The sequence below is a fragment of the Muntiacus reevesi genome, chromosome 1, assembly GCF_963930625.1.
Source record: "Muntiacus reevesi chromosome 1, mMunRee1.1, whole genome shotgun sequence".
NCBI lineage: Eukaryota > Metazoa > Chordata > Mammalia > Artiodactyla > Cervidae > Muntiacus > Muntiacus reevesi.
Window position 1 is genome coordinate 52,838,908 of NC_089249.1, and position 18,749 is coordinate 52,857,656.

At 50.4% G+C, this 18,749-nt stretch overlaps 1 protein-coding gene across 12 annotated transcripts in view; it reads right to left on the reverse strand.

Moving 5' to 3' along the window:
* Positions 1-18,749, reverse strand: part of MICAL3 (microtubule associated monooxygenase, calponin and LIM domain containing 3) — a 142,150-nt gene that overhangs the window by 80,260 nt on the left and 43,141 nt on the right. For 2 of the 12 annotated variants that reach the window (XM_065943360.1, XM_065943369.1), the window contains exons 2-3: positions 6,696-6,877; positions 4,283-4,474 (exon numbers count right to left, since the gene is read on the reverse strand). The exons of the other annotated variants lie outside the window; for them this stretch is intronic. The gene's annotated coding sequence lies outside the window, so the exon portion shown is untranslated. The remainder of the gene's footprint in view (positions 1-4,282; positions 4,475-6,695; positions 6,878-18,749) is intronic. 12 annotated transcript variants of the gene reach the window in all.

Genomic DNA, 18,749 nt, shown 5'->3' on the forward strand with positions numbered 1-18,749 from the left:
CTTGAGGGGTGGGGGAGATTTATTTTTAAAGATAGAAAAAGGAAAGAGAATCAAAACAACAAAATGACAATTATACTTCAAGGATAAGAAATCAGAGCCAAGTTTGGTTAAATTTCTCCCGAGCCTCTCCACCACTAATACACCAGTATGTGTGCAAAACTGACTCGTATGAAGCAATCTATGAAATGCTCCCTTCCTAGCGCAGTCAGAGGTGCAGCTTGTCTGAACAGACCTTAGAAGGAAGGCAGACAGGAAGACTTGTTTTAGAATGTCATTAGGAGGAAACTTACAGAGATTTCTTCGTGTTTGCAGAAACAAGGACCAAGGTGACCAAATGCCTTGCATTCTCAATCTGTCTAAAAAGGACCGCCCAGGACACCACCATCATCTGTGGATAGAGACACTGAATCCCTCGCCTGGGGAAGCTAACTGAATCAGACCATCTGGGAATGAAGCTCCTTGTCACCCCAACTGCTTCCCAGCTCTGGTCCCAAAGCCCTCTCATCCCTCACGGCCCCGGGATTAGGTTCTCTGGTTCCCAGGAAGCAGCTCACAACACAATAAGAAAAGCAGACCTTTTCATGATCCTTGTTCCTGCCTTCGCTCCATCCTCTGTTCTCCTCTGACTTTCCATCCTATTCAGCATCAGATGAACACTTGGCAGGATGCTAGGGACACAGAAGCCTCCCGATGGCCCTCCCCGTTCCCTGGTTCTGCTCTTTAGTCCCGCCCACCGGTCCTAATTCCACACATGTGACTGAGCATTCCCCGACCACCCCCCGGCCCCCGCCGGCTCACAGCAGAGACTGAGAAACACTCTAGTGTCTGTGGAGTTGACAAGAGCATCTGTCCGGGGTCCCTGCATGGCTGGGGAGGAGGAGGAGAAGTGGATGGAGGTGACAGAGACTTCTATCTAACGTGAGGGCTATCCAAGAGCAGACGACTGAGCAGGAAGAGCAACTATGAATGCAGCTCTCTGCTATGGGCCCTCAGACCACTTTATTCTTGGCTGTGAAACAGCCCTCTCTAGAGGGGGCCAGGAATAGCCTGGACCATGACCTCTGGGTTCTCCTCCAAGTCTCCAATTCTGAACAACACTAATCCCCAATACTGTATCTTCTCAAAACCTTTTATTTTACTTTCTTCAATAGCAACCTATTTCTTCAGGAAAAACACCTACACAGTTGACCAATGAGTCAGAAATGACTTCTGCTCATAGAGAACAGACCTGTGGTTGACAAGGGGGAAGTGGGGAAGGAGAGGAATAGACATGGAATTTAGGGTTGGTAAATGCAAACCATTATACTTAGAGCAGATAAACAACAAGGACCTACTGTCCAGCGCAGGGAACTATATACTCAATATCTTGTGATAAACCATAAGGGAAGAGAGAACACAAAAAGAATATATATGTGTACAACTGAGTCACCATGCTACACAGCACAGATCAGCTATACCCAGATCAATCAAAAATTTCTGTAAACATATATATATATATAGGATCACAAAAATAAAATATTGAAGGATCAAAAAATAAAATAGATATAAAACTTAACTTTAAAAAGAAATGACCCTTGCCCTTTGTCACCCCAAGCAAATACTGGAAAGAACGTCCAAGTCAGAACCAAACACCAGTAAACATAACATCTGATGCCAATGCAAATGATGCAAATGCAGATGCCTGCCCCAAGACAACCCAGAAAAACAAAGAATCAAAAGGAACACTTGCCCTAGTCCCGGAGTCTCAGGAAGTTTTCTTCACCTGCAAAGTGAAGGCAATGGTCAATGAATCACAGGGTTTTTTTGCAGGAATTGAGGTAATGAATGCAAAATGTCAGCAGTGCTGGGTATAAGCCAGACCCACTAAATGACAGAAGTGTTATTATTAAATAGTAGTTGATAATCCCATTCACAAAAGGTTACATTCAGCTGAGTAAGTGGCTACTCACATAACAGAATGAGAGAACTCAAGACAACTCTGTCTTAAAATGAAGAAGAATGCGGTGAAGCCTCCTCGGTCCCCCACCCCCACCCCGCCTGTCCCAGACGGTATGACCAGGGCACTGGGCAGTAAGGGCTGAAGGAGAAGACCCGCCAGCAAGATCCTGCCAAACCCTGACATTCACAAGAAGATACAAGGACTGTCGTGAAAGTGGCCAACACTGAGGTGTTACTAGCGGTCACATCCAGACCACATCTCAGCCTCCACCACAATCTACCACCTGCGTTTTGCAGACAGGAAAGTGCTGCCTAAAGACTCTTAACAGTCACACAGCAGGAGAGCGGTGTGGCCACGTTCCGGCCCTAGAGCCCAAGGCCACGAAGGAAGAACCACTTGGGACACAGCTTGAGAAACAGTGCCGTCAGAACGAGGCAAAGCCGCTAGGCACAGAGCCTCCAGAAAGGCAGCTTCGGGTGACATGAGCAAAAAGATACACCAGGATTCTTTTTCTTCTTATAATGTATCACCGCACTGCCTCTTTGAGATGGAGCCCTTCAGTCAATAAAGGCCAGGGTGCTCTGGTGTCAGAGGACTCCGAGTTTCTGCTCCCCAGCCTGCATCCTGCGGTGGCACCTCTCAGAGCATCTGTGAGTCACCCAGCGCTACTCGACTTGGCGTAGGGACTCAGGGCAGCACAGCAGGGGGACCTCAGCCTAGTCACTACCAAGGGTCCAGAGCTGCGGGACAGAGGCCAAGAGGATCCAAGTGCGCAGGTGAGGGAAGGGCCCCTGGCCAGGAGGAGACGCTCACTGAGGCTGTGGAAAAGCACAGCCAAAAGCTGCCTACCTGTGCACCGGCAGGCTCCACTCCTTGGAGCTCAACCCCGTGTACCCAGTTCCAGGCTCAGAGCAGCTACTCAAGAGGCTCTGCTGATTCGAGGCCCCTGTGGCGGCCCAAAGGGACATGACACTCCCACAAGGATGGCAGCAGGGCTGCAGGGAGACCCTCCAGGACTCCGCCCCTCAGATGGACGAAGCTCCCAAAGCAGCATTAAAGCCAACATTTTTACAACGGCCTACATGGCATCTGGTCCCACGACTTCACAGCAAACAGATGGGGAAACAATGAAAACTGAGACAGACTTTATTTGGGGGGCTCCAAAATCACTGCAAATTGCAGTGTGATTGCAGCCATGAAATTAAAAGACTCTTGCTCCTTGGAAGAAAAGTTATGACCAACCTAGACAGCATGTTAAAAAGCAGAGACATTACTTTACCAACGAAGGTCCATCTAGTCAAAGCTATGGTTTTTCCAGTAGTCATGTACAGATGTGAGAGTTGGACTATAAACGAAGCTGAGCACCGAAAAAGTGATGCTTTTGAACTGTGGTGTTAGAGAAGACTCTTGAGAGTCTCTAGAACTGCAAGATCAAACCAGTCCATCCTAAAGGAAATCAGTCCTGAATATTCATTGGAAGGACTGATGCTGAAGCGGAAGCTCCAATACTTTGGCCACCTGATGTGAAGAACTGACTCATTGGAAAAGACCAATGCTGGGAAAGATTGAAGGCAGAAGGAGAAGCGGACGACAGATGATGAGATGGTTGGATAGCACCAATGACTAAATGGACATGAGTTTGAGCAAGCCCTGGGAGTTAGTGAAGGACAGGGAGGCCTGGTGAGCTGCAGTCCATGGGGTCCCAAACAGACAGACACAACTGAGTGACTGAAATGAAACATAGTAACATAATTAAGATTCTTTTTCATAAAATATTTTCCAAAACAAAAATTCAGTGATTAGAGTGACAATGTCTGACTTAAGAAGACTGGGCTCTCACGCCTGCTTCCTGCACTCTCCATCTGCTGCATATCGCAAATCACGCGGCCTCTGGAAAACCCCACCATACACTTGTGAGCAGACAAGGCCCTCCAGCCTAGCATTACCATGAGAGCAGTTTGCAGCTCACGGACCCCCTGAGAAGGTCCCGGGAGCCTACACCCCTGCCCTCTCGCTTCTCCTGCAGCCCCTCAGCCACACGGGCCCCCTTGCTGCCAGCAAGCCCTCACTGCCCCCCCATCTGAAATACTCTCCCCCAGGTCCAGCTGTGCATGCAGAACACACTACTGAGGGCCGCTGCATGCTGAGCACTGTGTCAGGTCCTAGAAACATCGTGGAGACAAGAAAACCTCGCTCAGCCCGGGCGCCCGTCCTCTGAAGGGCCGGCACGTGTGTGACGCACCTTCACCACCCTTGGCTGTGATCCGCGTGTCGCCTCCTCGGTGTGGCCCTCCCTGACCCGCACCGGCTCATCTTGCTTCCATTTCCCCCAGAAGCACTCACCGCAATCTGACGTACTGTGGACGCTATTTACTGCCGGTCCTCCTCTTTAGAATGTGAACTCTGTGAGAACAAGGGCTTCTGCCCTTTGCTCCCTGCTGCACCGTCGCACCCAGAACCCATTCCTGACTCAGAGCAGCGCACAAGTACCTCTCGGATCAGTGCACGGACGGGTGGCGTTCAGGCAGAACTCTGCTGGGATGTGAGATGAAGAGGAATCAAATGAAAATGCGCTCAGAGCCACCGGGTTGAGAGCAGGAACACGCACGCCTGGGGTCCTACGAGGGGGCCCGGGCCTTCTCCAAGGCCACACCTGCTCACACAGGCCCCACCCAGCAGGAGAGCAGCCAAGACCTGGAGGCAGCTTTGTTTTCGAAGCCAAACAGTTTCAGAGTAACTGCCCCCCGCCCCATGAAAGAATCTGGTTCCAGAGAAGAATTTATCAGTGTCAGGAAATGCTACATGGCAGCTCCCAGCCCACCTGCCCCAAAAGATAAAGTGAAGGACCTACAAGCTTTCCAGATCCAAGTTGTGCGTGTGTGTGTGTGTGAAACCTGCCTCCGAAATCCTACTTATGCTGCTGTCATAAGCCAGGGTGTCTGCAGCCCTCACTCGGGGCTGACGACAAAGGGGAGCGGCACCGCCCACCAGCTTCTGACAAGGTGCCCAGGGATGAGGTGGAGAAGGGGGGGGGGGTCGACAGACAGCTAAACACCGGACACACCAGCTTCAGGAGTGGGGTGGGAGGTGACTCCTCTGAGCTGTAGTAGGAAAACAAGTCAGCAGTGCATACTGACGCGGCCATGCTGAGCCGTGACCTGCAGCCTAGGGCAGGGGTGGTGCCAGCACGGATTCAGGCCCCCATCCATGCCCACCTGCCCACTCTCGGCGCCCCCACCTGCAGGAGCAGCGGCAGCGCCTTCCCCTCTCCGCCTGCACTCACTGTCCTCGTGCCCCACGGGATGTCCCGCCAGTCAGAGGCCCTGTGTTCGCCTCTGAATCTGGCTCCATCTACGATTGAACGTGTCCTCGTCTGGGCCATCCTTAAGTGTACAGCTCAGGGCATCAGGTCATTCACGTCCTCCCGCCCATCCTCCTCACTCCTACCTTCCCGCACCCCCACCCTGTGCACATCTCCAGCTGCGGCCCCTCCCTTCTGCTGCCTCCTGCCGTCCTCCTAACTCCCCTCTACCCACCTGTCCCCACCGCTGGACCCCCTAGCGAGGCCCTGTCACCCTTCCCTGCCTCTCAGTCTGGCTTCTGTCTCCATCACTCCACCAAGGGCGGCGTGAAAGACTGACACTTCAGTCCTTATCTCACTTATTCGCTCTCTGGAGCTCTTCCTGGAAACCCTCCTCTCCCTGGCTCGGCCTCCTGCTCTCAGCCACTAGCTGTTCTCACACTGCTCAGCTCCCTCGCATGGCTACGGCTGTTTCAGCTGCCCCCTTGTCTTCACAAACTGGATGACCCCCCTATACCTCTATCTTTGCTCACCTTGCTCCTGACAGCCGAACACTACTGGACATCTTCATGCAGACACTCCATGGGGTCCCAGATCAAGCAGTGCACACAGGACACTCTGTTCTCTTCCCCGGCTCTCTCCCCTATGCACTCAGATGCCACCGCCGTCCACCCACCGACAAAGACTGGGGGTCACTTCAGACCCTGCTCTGTGTCCACCCCCCAATCCAATCACCTAAGAGCAAAGACCTGTTGATTCGAACTCTCTAGGACCTCTGGGTTCCAAAGCATCTCCCTATCTGTATTCTGGTGGAACACCTGTGGTCTCCAGCTTGGACCATTACAACTGCCTCTCAATCTTAAAACTCTCCACAGGAGTGTTGGGTGTACTTTTCAAAGAGAAAACATGATCTCTTCCCTTAAATGTGATCTGCTACATCCCCCCCGCTACCCCCACGGTTTCCAGGAAGTAATCCAAAGCCTCGGCAAGGTTCACAAGGCCCAAAAGGTCTAGCAGCCACCTCGCTTCCTCCCGTCCACACACAGACCGCTGTCCTCAGTCATCTTGGATACACCTGCGCGGAGCCTCATGTGCGGTCAGGCTGTTTCCTGCACGCAGCACGGCCGTCACTCCCTGCCCTCCACCCCCGTGCTCCTGCTCACCTGGGCCGCCCCTCCCTCCTCCACACTCACCACTGCTCTGGGGTAAAGCCCAGGTCTGCCTCCTGTTAGCTGAGGGGTGCTAGCTGGCAGGAAGAGGCACTCATTTCTGTATTGCACTCAGCACACGTGGCAATGAGAAGGAGAGAGAAATGAGAGGCTCATGTGGGCCACAGAGTCTACTGTCACAGATTTCAGAAAGGACAAAAAGGACATGTGACAGTCCGTCTGTTACTAACTTGTTATTGACTTAAGGGGCGGAGAGCAGGACTAGGAAGTAGCCAAAGGGAGTTACCTGAGGCAGCTCTGGACAGTTCTCAATTAAGAAAAGGACTTCTGTTTTCAGTTGACACTTCAGGACCTTATTTACACCTTCTTCAGATACCACAGCATCCCTGGTCACCAACACTGTGATGTCAAAGCTCCCCGGGGGTTAGACGGTCTACCGGAGAAGACTCACCGGCTGCCCATAGGGTTCTTGGAGATGGAAACACGGAAGGAAGGAGGAGATAAAGCAGGTGTTAAGACTGGTTGTAAAACAGGAGTGAGATGACGGAGCTGTTTCAGGAGGCCAGCAGGTAAAGGAGGAAAAAGATCTCTCACATGTCGATGACACACTCTTCACCTCCACCCACACACCAGGCAAACTGACCCAATCTGCCTCCGCTCCAGGCCTCGGGAGAGAGTGCGGCTAGCCGCTCCTCTCAGCTGTCATCTCCAAAGCAGAAATTAACCAAGAGAGCTAATCGTAAACCAGTTCTACAGAATATACTTTCCCTTCCCAATTAGCTTAAGAGGGCATGGGACTGGGATGTCCCTGGTGGCCCAGTGGTTAAGACTTCACCTTCCAATGCAGGGGGTGGGTGCTCCCTGGTCAGGGAGCAAAGATCCCACATCCCACATGTCTCGTGGGCAAAAAACCAAAACAGTAAACAGAAGCAATATTGTAAGAAATTCAATAAAGACTTTAAAACTGGTCCCACATTAAAAAAAAAAAAATTCTTTAAAAATGGGGGGGGGGTGGGGTAGGGCATGGGGCTTAGGCATAATTCCCCAGCAAAACACAATCTTCCTGGATCAGACACTCCTCAAAGCCAGCACTCTCACCCTACTGACTCCACTGAGCTCTGACCATCGACAATCACTCCCGCAGCTACAGCCCAACTCCTTCACGAGGGAAAGAGTCCATCTGGTTAGCAAAAAAAGACAGAAAAGGGGGTGGGGGGGAGAGATAACAACAAACTTCATTTCCTTATGCTTAAGGAATATTGTGAACTCAAGCTGTACTCTGGCAGGTACTCTTGTGGGCACAGCCCACAATTCCTCCTTACTTACGCCACCCCTGCCCTAGGGATGACCCCCATCCTGTCTAGGGGGTGGGTGCTGAAGTATAGCCAAGACATGAGTTTCTTTTCTCCCAAAGACCAGTTGCCAAAAACCAACTGCCATGAGACCTCTGGGCTCCAAAATTCCAACTACTCTGGGCTCAAGGCCAACACTTACCAAGGTTTCTCCACAGAGAACTAAATAATCTTCACTCGGTTCAGCACCAACAACGTTAGGCAGCGAGGCCCCCCAGGGCCTGAAGGCTCTGCTCCACATCCGCCCACGTCCTAAACCCCAGCAGCACCCCTCGGCCGTGGGGGGACGGCCACCTTCAGCATCCCGCTCCGGTCCAGCAGCAGCAAGCTTCGGGTGACACGCTGTTCCCTGACCACCACTGGGTTTCCTGAGGCCTATGCCCAAGTTCTCACGGGCTGAGTCACTGGGACTTGATGTGCTGTATACCAAGTGCTCCCGAGGGGTGGCACTAGGCGTGATCCACTGCCCAGCCCTCTCACCCCCTGCGGCTGAGGCAGGCCTGCCTCCAGGAAGCCCTCTCGCCAGCTGGGGGACCTCGGTGCCTCAGCTGAGACAGGACCACTCGATGCCGAGCAGGACCAGGTCATCTGGGAGTATCTCACTCTGAGGTTCCGCCTTTTGGGTACCAACTGCATATTTCACCTTCAGAAATAACACTCCCTGTGGGCAGGGAAAAGGGAATGTATCTGTTCCACTAAATACACATCTGAGGCAGAGACTGGACATCAGACACAAAGACCTTGTTAAAGGGCCTTAACTAAGCAGCCTTCTGTCTCAAAGACATCTGACCAGAAGCCCCAGAGTCTTCTCATATCACAGCATGCGCAAAGCAGGATGCAATAAATGTCATACGAGAATGACCCCTCCGCAAGAGCAGCCTCTCCTGGTGCTCACTGCCTATCTCCTATGCGGTGATTCAACCCACTTGTTCACACTGAGGGCACGATCCTGGCTTACAGCAAGTGTGTTTTTTAACAACAGGCGCTGACAATACAACAGTGAAGGTGGACCAGGTCTCTGCCGTCCTGACGTGTCCGGCTCCTGAAGAGGAAGTTAGTAATAATCAGGTAGTGAATCACGCCTGCTTCGTGTGCTACAGTTCAAATGCACAGAGTGACATTTGCGGTGAAGGCAGGGAAATCTGTTTACCTCCTTTTCAGTCAGCTGGGGAATTTGGAAAAGAAGGCAGGAGACAATAAGCTGTGAGAGAATATAGACAGCCACCTCTCCCACTGACCCTTCAAATGGAACCGCTGAGAAACAGTCATACTGTAAGACTTTAGCTTCACTGAAATTCCTGCTCACCCTGAAATCAAGTGTTAAAAGAGCAATAAAATGGCCAAACAGCTAGAGGGGGAAAGTAATGGGATCCACATAAAGGACTAACTGGGTCACAGGCCTCTAGGTTCCTCCCCTTCAACCCCGCGCAAGAAATAGACGGGCAAGGCTTGTTCCCGTGGATGCTCCAGCCAGGTTAGGGGCTGAATACCCTGGCACAGCCAGAGCAGAGGAGCCAAAGAGAGCCCAGGCTGTGCCAGTTCCTCACTCAGAACCTGCGGGGCTGGGCAGAGAGCCCTAAGCTCTGTGCGGGTCCCCACTGCCCACGAGAGCGTGCCCAGGCAGGAGTGGTGCAGCGTTCAGGGCTGGACGGAGTGGTTCTCTAAACAACTCTGACATATAACTTACACACCGTAAGAGTCATCTGCTTTAAGTGTATGATTCAATGGTTTTCTAGTAAACTTACCAAACTGTGCAACCATCGCCACAACAGTTTTAGAAGAACATTTCCATCAATCTTGCAGTGTTTTTAATAACTTCCCAATCTGAAAACAATTCTGTTTCAACAGGTGTTAAGAGACTGGTGAATAGGAACGTAGTACCCACGGCTGTTGCTGTCAATTTGCCCATTCTAGGCAACTCACAAAAGCAGAGTCATGTAACATTTGTCCTTCTGTGTCTGGCTTGTCTCACTTAGCACAATGTTTTCAGCGCTGATTGGCACTGTTTAACATGACTGAAAACATTCCATTGTATGTATATGCTCATCCACTAGTCGGACACCTGGGTCGTGTCCACTTTCTGATTAATTGTCAATAATGCTGCTATGGACATGGGTATACGAGTTTGTAGACCCCACCTCAACTCTGTAATCCAATTTATATGTCGTGTTTCTTCCAAAGTGGTCTTTCTAAGCAAATCTCATCATTTCACTGACAGACTGAATTCCTTAGCTGCTAGTAGCATCCTACTCACTCTCTACTCCCAGCACACACCTAGCTATATCTATCTATCTGCTGCTTCAGGAATCCGCCTCACTCTTCCCTGTGCAGCATGGTTCACGGCCAAGGACACATTTCCCCACCACACACACACAGTCAACCCCCTCCAGTCGTCTCTGCACAAGGACGCCCACAGCTGTGAGGCCACTCACCACCCATCAGGGCTTCGGTTCCATGTCCCCTCTGAGACCCTCTCTGAACACCTTCACTCCTCACTTCTCTGGCCACAGACCTTTCCTCTGTTCCCACCAGACTCGGTGCTCCTGGAGGTAGCAAGATTCTCTCAGGTTTCTATCCTCAGAATTTAGCAGAGTGTCAGAGCCACAACAAACATTCAGATCCCTATGGAATTGATTTTTGGTTTATGAGTATATACTTTGAGTGTTCAAGATAAGTTCCATTTTTTAAAAAGCGGAAGAAATACTTGTGGGTCCAATATTTTATTTTTAAAACCACAAGTGACGTGAGCTGCTAACATTCAAACCTACAACATATTAGTTCCCCAAGAAAGGAGCAACAAATAACCACATTTTTCCCAAAGGCTTCCTTTACTCAAACATGCCTGGACCCTGATCTGTTTCCAGTTTAAGAAGGAACACACTTCTTAAAGTCAAAGGGTTACTTGTAACCAAGAAAAGTCTCATATCCGGAATATTTAAAGGATTTATACAAACTCGTAAGAAACCAGCAGATACTCAATGAAAAGTAAGCAAAATACCTGACTAGGCATTTCACAAAGGACGTCCAAATTGCTAGACAGCATCTGAACAGGTACCCAATATTATTAGTCATCAATAAAATGTCAGTCAGAACCAGAGTGAGAAACTGCTGCCCACTCATTAGAATGACCAACAACTAGACACTCAGAATATAAGCTCAACAACCCGCGTGTCAACTTACAACCACTTTGGAAAACTGCTCAGTAGTAGTTCCTGAAGTTGAAGAAACTGTACCATAAAACTCAGATAGTATACTCTTGGGAATACTTCTGAAAGAAATCTATGTCTATGTTAACCAAAAGACAAGTACAACGTTAACAGCATTACACAGACACACATATTTATTATATATAGCATTATTATAGTTCACAATACTCCAAAATGCAAGTCACCCAAATACAAAATGAGAAATAAGCTGCAGCAATGGAATACTACGACTACTGCCTCATGCAGCAACGTGGATGACGAGCACAGATCAACGGAGAGCTAAAGAAGGCAGATGGACATGGCAGAGAACACAGTACGAGGTTCCTCTCTGTAAAGACCAAAGACAAACACGATGCATATCTATGGACGAGGAAGCTCCCTGGCAGTCCACTGGTTAGGACTCTGTGCTCTCACTGCCGAGCGCCCAGGTTCAATCCCTAGTCAGGGAACTAAGCTCCCACAAGTCACAGCCAAAAAATCAAAAACAAAAACCCCCAAATCTATGGAGTAGAAGAAGTTCACCTAGAATAATGACTGGGGCTGGTGGGGTGGAGTCGCTGTCAGGTAAGGGGCAAGGGGCGCCCGTGGGACCCTGATCTGGACGGTGTCACGTGGGTGGCCAGGCAGCGCTGTGTCAGTTTGGTTCAGCTGGGAACTATGTTTCCCAGAACCCCCAGAGTTCTGAGTTAGAACTGGTTGGAAACACGACTCGTACCAGGTTTGGAGACCACACCTTTCCGAAGCTCTCAACAGTCAGACGTGCAGATGAACAAAGACAGAGGCGCCGGGGTTCCGGCCCATCCTCACTCTCCCTCCAGTCCACCCAGCCCTCCCTTCTCACCGCTGACCCTGCTGCCCGACAGCAGCCCCCACCAGCGCCAGACCCCAGTGAGCCCCACTGCACAGCAGGTCTCCAGGAGCGCTGACCTGTCCACCCACACGGATGCCTCGGGCAGACTGAAGAGGGACTCCCCTGTGACCTCTAACCCCTCACCTGGACCTTCACTGCCCCAACACCTGCCACGGTGGGGAAGGTCTGACTTCTGTAAGAAATCCCTGTCTCCCAAATTTCATACTGCTCAGCTCCCAGCTAAACAATGGACACATGCAGAGGTGTATATATACATACACATCTGTGTGTGTGTGTGTGTGTGTGTATACACACACATGACTTGTAATACTTAAGATTTGTGCACTTTAACAACATACGTTATAACACCATTAAAAAAAAAAAGTCACAAAATAAGGACATTTCTGCCCACGTCCTGAGAGAATAGGACTCTGGGGCCACCCGCAGCACACGCCACTGGAATCTGCACTGCACCTCTCACACCAGGGAAGGACCTGAAGCAGCACTGCTGGCCAAGACCAAGGGCAGCCCGCTGGGTGCGGCCAGAGCCTAGGGGTGTTTCTGGACACCAACAGGACATTCGCTCCCCGCCTGGCAGCTGCCAACTCCCTGGCACCAAGCTCCACGGTCCAGAGGGGGCTTCCCTTTGGAAGGGGAGACTCACCACAGTCCCTGTACACCCGGGGTCTCAAATGGGTGGGAAGGTGTGGGGATAGAGGGTGCAGAGACAAGGCGGCAGGCCAGCCTGTCCAGAACCACACGCTGGTGCTGCTGCAGTGGTCTGGGGTACCACACAAGAATCAGTCCCCAGACTCACTGCTTTCCAGAAGACGCACACGTTTTGCTGACTTTTACTCCCTCATAGCTCAGTCGGTAAAGAATCTGCCTGCAATGCAGGAGACCCGGGTTCAGTTCCTGGGTCAGGAAGATCCTCTGGAGAAGGAAATGGCAATCCACTCTAGTATTTTTGCCTGGAAAATCCCATGGACAGAGGAGTATGACGGGTTACACTCCATGGGGTCGCAAAAGTCGGACACGACTTAGCGACTAAACGAACCAACCAACCAACTCCATTCAGCAAATCGCTTATTGAATGCATGGTATATATATCAGGCCCGACACTTGGCACTGAAATTGTGAAGGTGAATAAAAATATGGTGACTGTCCCTGTGGGCTTCCCAGGTGGCTCTTGTGGTAAAGAACGCACCTGCCAATGCAGGAGATATAAGAGATGCGGCTTTGATCCCTGGGTGGGGAAGATCCTCTGGAGGAGGACATGGCAACCCACTCTAGTATTCTTGTCTGGAGGATCCCATGGACAGAGGAGCCTGGTGGGCTACAGTCTATCAGGGTTGCAAAGAGTAGGACATGACTGAAGCAACTTATCACACACACATGCATGGCTTGCCAGGTTGGATGAAGCACAAGCTGGAATCAAGATTGCCAGAAGAACCATCAATAATCTCAGATATGCAGATGACACCAGCCTTATGGTAGAAAGCGAAGAAGAACTAAAGAGCCTCTTGATGAAGGTGAAAGAGGAGAGTGAAAAAAGTTGGCTTAAAACTCAATATTCAGAAAACTAAGATCATGGCATCCGGTCCCATCACTTCATGGCAAATAGATGGGGAAACAATGGAAACAGTGACAGACTTTTTTGGGGGGGCTCCAAAATCACTGCAGATGGTGACTGCAGCCATGAAATTAAAAGACACTTGCTCCTTGGAAGAAAAGTTATGACCAACCTAGATAGCATATTAAAAATCAGAGACATTACTTTGCCAACAAAGATCCATTCAGTCAAAGCTACAGTTTTTCCAGTAGTCACGTATGGATGTGAGAGTTGGATCATAAAAAAAGCTGAGCGCTGAAGAACAGATGCTTTTGAACTGTGGTGTTGGAGAAGACTCTTGAGAGTCCCTTGGACAGCAAGGAGATCAAACCAGTCAGTCCTAAAGGAAATCAGTCCTGAATATTCATTGGAAGGACTGATGCTGAAGCTGAAACTCCGATACTTTGGCCAGTGATGGGAAGAGTTGACTCACTGGAAAAAACCCTGATGCTGGGAAAGATTGAAAGTAGGAGGCGAAGGGGACAACAGAGGATGAGATGGTTGAATGGCATCACCAACTCAATGTACATGAGTTTGAGCAAGCTCTGAGAGTTGGTGATGGACAGGGAAGCCTGGCGTGCTGCAGTCCATGGAGTCACAAAGAGTTGAACACAACTGAGTGACTGAACTGAACTGAACTAATATACGCCTGCCCTTGCCTGCTGGAGGATACAGACATAACAAGTAAGAAACAAGTAAGAATAAACAAGTAAGAAAACAAGCACGCACAGCTGACACCTTCATAATGCAGGTCTACTTACACTGCGTGGTAACTGCATGGAACTGCGTGGGTCCACTCACATGCAATGTTTGAGAATAGTAAATACTACAGAGCTACAGAGCCTGTGGTTGGTCAAACCCACAGATAATGGGACTTCCCTAGCAGTTCAGTGATTAAGACACTGTGTGTTCACTCCAGGGGGCGGGGGTTTGAGCCCTGGTTGGGGAACTAAGACCCCACATGCTGCATGCATGCATGCTACGTCGCTTCAGTCGTGTCCAACTCTTTGCAACCCTGTGGACTGGAGCCTGCCAGGCTCCTCTGTTCATGGGATTCTCCAGGCCAGAATACTGGAGTGGGTTGCCATGCCCTCCCCCAGAGGATCTTCCCCACCCAGGGATCAAACCCACATCTCTTACATCTCCTGCACTGGCAGGCGGGTTCTGTACCACTTGGGCACCTGGGAAGTCCCATATGTTGCATGGCACAGCAAGAAAAAAACAAAACAAAACAGTAAGAACCTGCAGACATGGAGGAATCACAGATTGGAGAGCCAAATATAAATTATATACAGATTAACCCCCGCATTGTTCAAGGGTCAATGATAATTACAAAATATGACTGCCAGGAAGGAAATGCACAGGTTATGTGGCTAACAGGAAGGGACCTGAGACAGGCTGGTCATGGGAGCTTCTCTGAGCAAGTGACTCACAGCAGAGTCGACAGGACAAGAGAGGGCAGCTCCGGCTCCAGCTCAGGCCCCCCCACACCACTACAAGCTCCTCTCTGGAGCTCTTAACCCAGCCTTCCTCCAGAGTGGACAATGTCCGTCCCAGACTCTCTCCACTTCACATTTCACAAGGCATTTCCATACAAGTCATCTACTTCTTTCTCACACAAGTCTGAGCTCCTGTCACCACCTGTCCTGGGTCACATATGAGCTATCAGGGGCACTGTGACTGATTTCCCTCCATTGCCTCCCTTCCACTTCCTTTCACCATCACTTTTAAGTTAGGAACTCTTCGACTACAGGTCCTTCCAAGGACCCATCAATCTGCTAAGGATATTATTTTAAGTGGGAAAATGCCAAGTCTAGCTTTCCCACATCTACTTCAGTCCCACACTTATTGTAAAAAGACAAGTTCAGTCCAAAGCAGGGCGGGGGGGTGGGGTGGGGAAAGGATGCCTATTGTCAAGCGGTAGACGCACCACAGGGACATCTACAAAGTCCCCGCAGGTTTAATTACACTCCAAGAGCCGGTTTACATGATCATCCCCAGATCTGTGAGTCCCCAGGGGCCAGGACCACGCCAGATCTCATTCCCAGCACTGTAAGTGGTCAAGACATCAAGGAACCCAAAAAGCCACTTAAAAAAAAAAAAAAAAACACTATTCTCTTTTCCCTCTTGTGAACAGTTATAGCAACTAGATTTCAAACTAAATGCAAGACTCTACAATTACTCCCTGTTTTGGAAGGAGGAGGTTCAAGAGACTTTTTGGCCATCTCTTATTGACTGTAATAACTATTACCATTCATTGAACTTCCCTATGTGCCAGCCATGATACTGGCACATCACAACAATCTTTACACTTGGTCTTTACACAGTTCCACAAAGAACTCTTATGATCTCACTGTGTAGATGAGAAAACTCAGCCTCAGACAGTAAGGAACTTGCCAGCTAGGAAGCTGAAAATGACAACATCTAAATACAGGAGTGCCTCACTCTAAAGCCCAAATTACCCCACCTCTTCCTAAAGGACTCTAATGTGTCCACAGGAGACCAGACACCCAATGGGAAAGGCCAGCATTATGAGCCTTGGATGCTCCGTATCTGACTTATCACTAACACACCACCGAGATTAGCAGGCTCAGCTCTATACCAGCAGCTCCGCGCACTTCTGAGGAACAGACCTGGGACCGAGCAGGGCTCCTTTACAATGCTGCCCTTGCCAGCATTAAACCCGGCAGATAATTGTGCTGAACTCTGGTGCCAAGTACAATTTTGCACAGAAGATCTGGGTGTCAAGAGGTTCGAGTTCCTTGGTCTAAGACAATGCTTTGATGACCAGGTCTGAAAGACCTGAGTCAAAGCTGAGCAGAGGGTGGGCCCACTTCTCACTTGTAAGGTAAGTGGACTGTTGTGGATGGGCAACCAGTAACACAGGACAAAGACACATCCACACAGGCACTGGAGCCCAGACTCTGAATGGAGGCTACCTCCATAGTGGCCACCATGCATGGCAGTGCTAGCTCCCGGTGAAGGGGAGGGCTGCACCGACTGAAACCCACACAGCTGGTGAGGAGCAGCATCCACACAGAAGCGGGGTGCACAGAGGGGCTAGCGGAGAGAACAGCCATGCACCCCTGCCATCCAAAGCCCACAGTGCTGTCTGGATCATAGACAGTGGGCTCAGCCAGGGGAAGGGCTCTGACTCACTCTGTACACCTTGTGAAGAACCAAGCAAAAACTAAAGAACAAACCCAGCCTCCTGACTCTGCAACTCTGAAAGGGGGCATCAGACAGTCATTTCCACACTTAGAAACGAAGGCCCTCCCCGGCTGGAGACTGACTCGGGATGCCAGGCTCCCATCTTCATATTAAATTAGAGCAGCTGTGCTCCTTTAATGCAAATGGTCCCATCACTACTGCCTATAGACAGGCACGTCCCTCAAGGCAACGTGGAAACGAGACACCCACTGGAAAGACACTGGGAGCCACCGACCCCACTGCACACAGTGATGGTCTGAGCCCCGTGAGGCAGACCCAGGGGTGCATGCGGCAATTTCCTCAAGGACTAACACTCTGCCACGTGGCCCGGCAAGTCCGGTCATCCCAACCAGCAGTCCTGCTCTGTGGCTTGGCAGACACTCCAGTCCTGTCCTGTCCCTCTTATCAGAGCAGTGAGCCCTTTCCGGTCAAGCTTTGCGAAAACAGTCATTAAGGTTGGTGCTAGTTCGTGTCTGACAGTGAGTCTGAAGAAAAAAATGAGAGAGAGACTGTGAGAGAAAAATGCGTTGGAAACAAATATGTCCTGAAGTAACTTTTTGGGTTCTTTGGCTGTGATCATATGAAAATCTCTTAAGACAGGCTTTCCGATGCTCAGAGACAGGCAGCAATGGAGCACTGATGAAAAGGAGAGCTTCACTCAGGGGCTCTGTTCACTGGAGCCATTGGCTGCAGACAGCCCTGAGGGAGCCTGGCCTCTGCACCCAGACGCCTGGAGCAGCTGGACGTGGCGAGTGCCCTGTAGTTCCATCAATCCTCCCTTCCAGCCAGTACGAGGCGAGCCCATCCCAGTGTCCACCCAGGCAGTCCTGACCAGCCGGGCCCACTCTGCTGGAAGCCCAGTGGCCCGACTGCACCACAGCAGGCCGGAAGGTCCAAGGGGAGGGCCAACCCCATCAGGCCCCTAAGACTAAAGTCACAAGTAACTTCTGCTCCCTGGGCTCTTAAAACCAGAGGCGAAACTCTGGGGCTGCACCATCCCCTTAATGTACACATCCAGAGCTGGCACTCTAGCTAAATTTTACCTTTATGATGAAAGCACGCTGACAGCAAGAGTCCTCAAGCTCTAGGAGGAACCAAGTGAAATTTTTCCAATTCTTGTGTATTCTCCTGAAATTAACTCCTCTTCCTACGCTTTCTTGGGCCACTAGAATAGGTTCCTTGAAAATGCCTCTGTCCTTCTTTTATCAGAGAAGATTAAGGCAGAAAGAACAAAACCCCTTCAGTGCAGAAAGTACTCTTATGTGTTCACAAAAAACAAAGGCTCTTTCCAGGCACGAGGAGGCTCCCTACTCCGGGCCTGGGCTGAGCCTTCGGAGTAAATCAGAGCTGTCTGCAGCCTCAGTTCTGCCCCGACCTCTTTCTCTTCCCTTTGACAGCATGAACTAGAAGAGACAGAAGAGCCAGAGCTCCGCAGTCTGCCTTCTGGGGGCCTGTCCCACAGCGAGAACAGTCAGTCTGAGCTTTGGGCCATGACATCATCAGCCACCCATCAGTGGCGAGGTCAGGTTCTGTCTATGGAACCAACCACTGCGATTGTCAAACTGCAGAAGGCGGTGCAGCTGTGAGGGAGGGCTTCCTTTTTTATGTAAAAAACAAAAGAACCCCCCACTTCCCTAGGTATGAGTACAGCCCACACAGGACCCTGTACCTGGGCCAGGAACGGCAGAGGACGCCTTTGTCTGTGAGGCGCTGGGTGGAATCTTCCCAGGGCCCCTGCCAGGAACACAGCCAGAGGGTTAGGAAAGTGTCTGTTTTTTTTTTTTTTCCCTTTAAACCTGAGCATGCACGCGTGTGTATGTTTTCAAATAGGGTTCCAAAGTAGCGAAGGGAATGTGGAATAAAAAAGAAAATACTTTGTCCAGACATTAATTAAAAAATCTCTATCCAGAGACTAAACAGTTTTGACCTGTGCATCATGGCTGGTTCTTGATACTTGGTTATTTTCAGTCCATTTTCGTCCCAGAAAATACTGTCCAGCTTATGAATGAAGCCGTTTAACCAAGGTTAGAATATGCGAGGAGACGGGGGTGGCAGAGGACACGGGGCTCCGAGAGTGGGGATAAGGAGCAAACTCACAGAGCAAACATTG